This window comes from Nansenia antarctica (genome assembly GCF_963989245.1).
Source record: "Nansenia antarctica genome assembly, chromosome: 2".
In the NCBI taxonomy this organism is placed as follows: Eukaryota; Metazoa; Chordata; class Actinopteri; order Argentiniformes; family Microstomatidae; genus Nansenia; species Nansenia antarctica.
The window spans coordinates 15500679-15505437 of record NC_137675.1 but is presented as its reverse complement, the minus strand read 5'-3'; positions in this window follow the sequence as shown (position 1 = coordinate 15505437).

Sequence of the window (4759 nt, the reverse complement as noted above, 5' to 3'; positions counted from 1 at the left end):
AAAACCTGATAAGCATACTTTGCGGAGATTTTCTTTGTCAGGACATCAACGGACACCAGTGACCACTCTGAGTTTCGTGACTTTGAAAACGAGAGTTTAATTTTGAGTTTGGTAGTGGCTGCTACTGGTACCATTGACTTCTATTGTAGCCCTGCAGAAAAGCTGTTGCTAACTCAATAATGGAGCGATCAGTGAAATGATGGTCTCTATGTTTCAGGTTCATGGTAGAGGAACCGCAAATAGGGTCTAATGTTCAAAATAGTGAACTAACCCTTTAAAATCCATTTTCAGGCACATGAATTGCAGAATGAATTACAAACATACATTTTTTGCTTCGTCATCAGATCTTTGACCTTTTCTTGAAGGGCTTCCATCCTCGCTCAAAATTATTGTATCATCCGACTCAAGGCCTGAGGCATTCATCTCAGAACCGGCAGAGGAAGGACTCATCAGGGGAGATGCTAAAATACACAATACACACAAATGTTATATTGAAAGTAATGCCACAAGTGACCAAGACTTGAAAACATAGATGGTTCCCACCCTATAGTTCCAACCACTATATCCTGTTTTTACAGTTCATACATTTATGCAGTTTGAACTTCACACACTACACTGAACCGGCACCACCATAGCCCTGGACTGATGCTGCAGAAGCTAGAGAGGGAGAGGAAGGTGGGCATCGCTGCCTTCATACGCACGATAAGACTGAGTCGTCCCCTGGTGGTTCAGACTGAGGTAAAGACTGACTCCAGACTTAACCCCTATCAGACTGACTCTAACCCCTACCAGACTGAGGTAAAGACTGACTCCAGACTAACCCCTATCAGACTGACTCTAACCCCTACCAGACTGAGGTAAAGACTGACTCCAGACTAACCCCTATCAGACTGACTCTAACCCCTACCAGACTGAGGTAAAGACTGACTCCAGACTAACCCCTATCAGACTGACTCTAACCCCTACCAGACTGAGGTAAAGACTGACTCCAGACTCACCTCTATCAGACCAGCACATGCCTTCATTGCCCAGTGTGAGCTTGAACACACCAAGATCTGGCTCTTTCACCACCTCCTCAAACACATCCCCATCAACTTCAGATCCAGATCCATCATACAGCTTTGCATCTGATAAACTGGTAACTGGGATTCCAAATGTCAGGAAAGCTGTGACAAACATTAAAACAACAGCCTACAATTAGATTTGCAATCATAATGGTAAAAGTAATCAGACTAAATCGCAAATTAAAAGCTTACCTTCAGTCAAAAGGTTGTCAAGTGTCAGGTCAATGATCTTGACATATTTTTGTTCACCATTGAACCTCACCTTGATCAGCATCTGGAAGTAGTGATACAAGATAGGCCACAATGGATGAAAAAGCATTACATTTGTATTTCAATCATGACACATTACAAGAGACAACTAACTTCTTCACCAATACTCATTTACTTAGCTATGGTCATTTCACAGTACAATATAATAAAGACTGACTGCAGGGAGAGGAGCGAGCTAGCTAGTTCAGTGTTGCCAGATTGGATTGATTGGCGCGCGATAACTTCGACAACTCCCCACACAATGCAATGCAGTCTTTGCTCTTTCACTGGAATCTATGAACGTTAGCTACGTTAGGCTAGATAAAGAATACAACAGTAACCCTCCAATTAGCTAGTTTAATGTTGCTCATTTACATCTTCTGTGATGATGCTAACGCTAATCGTTGTAGGATATTCCCCGCGCACATGTTAAGTAAACTAGCCATTCAAGCTAATATTAGCTTAGCCAACTCCCCACACGTGCACGTTGTTAACGTATTTTACTGGAATCGAGAGACATTACAAAAAAGACAACACAATCACCCCTCTACACTCTGTTAAGAACGTTAACTTTACCTCTACTGACATTGTCTAGTTAGACGTTAGCTAACTTGCCTTAATTCTCTTAATGTGAACACTCCACATGGTCGGTGACGTTAGCCCTTTGGAAACCAGTATTTTAAGATATAAGATCAGCTGGAGTGTATGGTGAACAACAATATAAAGTTATTCTAAAATGCTGCTTCTATTGAAATGCCAAAGTATCCGTTTAATTAATAGATGATTAGGAGAAACTTACCGGAGTTGTTCGAAGTCAATCGAAAATGGCGTTCAGTGAAATGGGCTGTGAAAACATTCTGCTCGGGTTGAAGAAACCACGTGACTGAAGAAACTACGTGGGACTGATTGAAAAATGATGGGCGGGGCTTTCCAGAGTGCGTCTGACACCGTGTCAATTAACTCCTTGAATTATCACCAACACTGGAGGGAATATTACTCTAGCTGTTGTTGTAATAACTCGGAAAGAGTCAATGTATTTTTACACTGCATATTTAACACTGGGGAATTTACTGTGTAGAGAGATACAATTTCTGTGGAAATGGTGAAGTGTGCTTGCCCCGAAACCCATATCATAGTATTTAAACCAAGTAAACACCATCCCTTTATATTGAACGTGCAAGTTAAAAGCTTAACATTATTTTGTGTGAGTGTGAGTGCGTGTGTCTTCCAAGTGAATCTGCGGCCCCCTGTTGGCCAGTACATAACATCTGAGGCTCCCATGCCATCCAGGTTGCCCATCCCTAGGTTTACAGCAAGCACTCTAATAAAGTAGTTGCCATAGCAACCTTCACCAGCGACTTCAACTTCTATGATAAGCTCAACAAAGCGGTCAAGGGGGTATTCCATCAACGTCGCTTAAGGAAAATCCAGGCTTATTCTGATCGATTATTTTTCAATAAGAGCAGCTTCCCCTACAGGTCTCTCCACTTCCTTTTGACGGATGCCATGCAACTGTTGAATAACACTGAGCACTGCTACCAAGGCATCAGACTGAGCACTGCTACCAAGGCATCAGCTCTCATAACAACTTTGCGTTGACAGAGGCCAACAAAACGGTGCGATTAGGACACCTCTAAAATGTATGTGCACTATTTGATATTACAATGTAAATAATTGGCTCTGAGCCAACTACTGATATTCTGTGCACATGCTATAAAAAAAACAGTGGCCAGTGTAAGTAATGGGGCAGTGAAGGATGTTTTCTACACTCGTTTCTACACTTGTCTCTACACTCCAATTGGATTTGAAATCAAACACTGCTTTGTGGCTAAAGTACAGATTCTCAGCTTTTATTTGATGGTATTTGTCTACTGGTTTCACCATTCAGAAATGACAACACTTTGTATGCATAGTCCATTTCAGGGTACTGATGACCACTGAGAGTCTTGGTCAAGACAATCAGGATCTGCAATGGACAAAGCAACACCACATACTTCCACTTCTTCTATCTAATGCACTTTGTCATAGTGATGCTGTCAATAAAGGAATACAGTACATTAATAGTGTCATCTGGTACTCAGTCTCCTCATAGCCACAGTGCAAGCCAAACTGGTGCACTCTGTCATATAATATTTTGTGTGTGTGTGTGTGTGTGTGTGTGTGTCGCAGGGGTGCCCTCCACCGTACCTGCATTTATGCAGCGGCGCAGGGGCCATATCCCCCCCCTCCTGCATCCAGAGACTCTGAGGAGGAGGAGGAGGAGTGGACGCCGGCCCTGGAGAGACACCCCCCAGGTAGAGCTGGAGGAGGAGGAGGAGGAGGAGAGGAGGGTGTCAGAAGCAGCCTGTCCAACTACATCTGTCCAAAACATCTTAGTTACACACAAGTTACAGTCATATAATGAATATGAATGAATTAATTAATCTTTATTTCGAACATGATTTAAAAATACAAATAATAAATAACAAATAACTAATGTAGAGTACAGTCCTATCAATTGTTCGAAAAGGAGTAGGAAGAAGCCTGTCCTACCCCTGTTTATACTTAACAATTATGCTTACATTATATAATAATCAAATTAATTAATACATATATTTCAGTATCATCCGTTCGAATACTTTTTCATTCTTCAGCTCGAAGGAAACCCGTTTGAGAACACACAAATACAATACCGTTTGGCCTCCGGTACTAGGGGGCAGCAGTGCGCTGTTTGCTTTGTTTATCGCCATCTGTCAAACATGAAGAACTGAAAGAACTACAGTTGCGCGCCAACGCACGCGCCTCTGACACCAAATCCGCTAGATTATTGGACCCCGTGCCTCGCCAGTGGGAAAGAAGACTGTTTCACAGTTATCGACGGTGTTTCTATTTGGGAAAATTCTACATTGCATTGACTTTGGGGGGAAACGAATATTTTCTATTCCATGGAATACAGTTCTTTGGAAGCGTCAATTTGTGGTCCTCACTATCTTGTCTGTGGTTGAGGAGAGAGGAAAGAGAAAGAGCGCCGTAGCGACCGGGCCGGTCGTGGTTATTCAGAGTTGAACAACAACCGCTCCCCGTGCTCCTCTGCCCCTGTGGAGGTCTATTCTCTGGACGGAGATCCATTACAATGCCAAAGAGATGTCAGTGTTATTGTTGTCGGTCTAACAATCAACAATAACCCATGAGGTGCTAAGAGCCGCGTTTTATTAGACGGGGGATTACATGTAATACCATTGTCACACTAACGGGGTTGGTCAGCAAATATTTGTCTTTGGATGTGAACAATATTGAACTGTTGACAGTGTAACCTATCGCATATGCCAGAGGATCTTTTCTCAAAAGAAAACTCGAAACTCGTGAGCACATCTTAGCCTAAGCAATAGAATGCTCAAATTGTGATCTTTTGTTAAGTAGACGTCAGAACTACAGTATCTAGCTGAGGCAAAACTCAGGATTTGAAA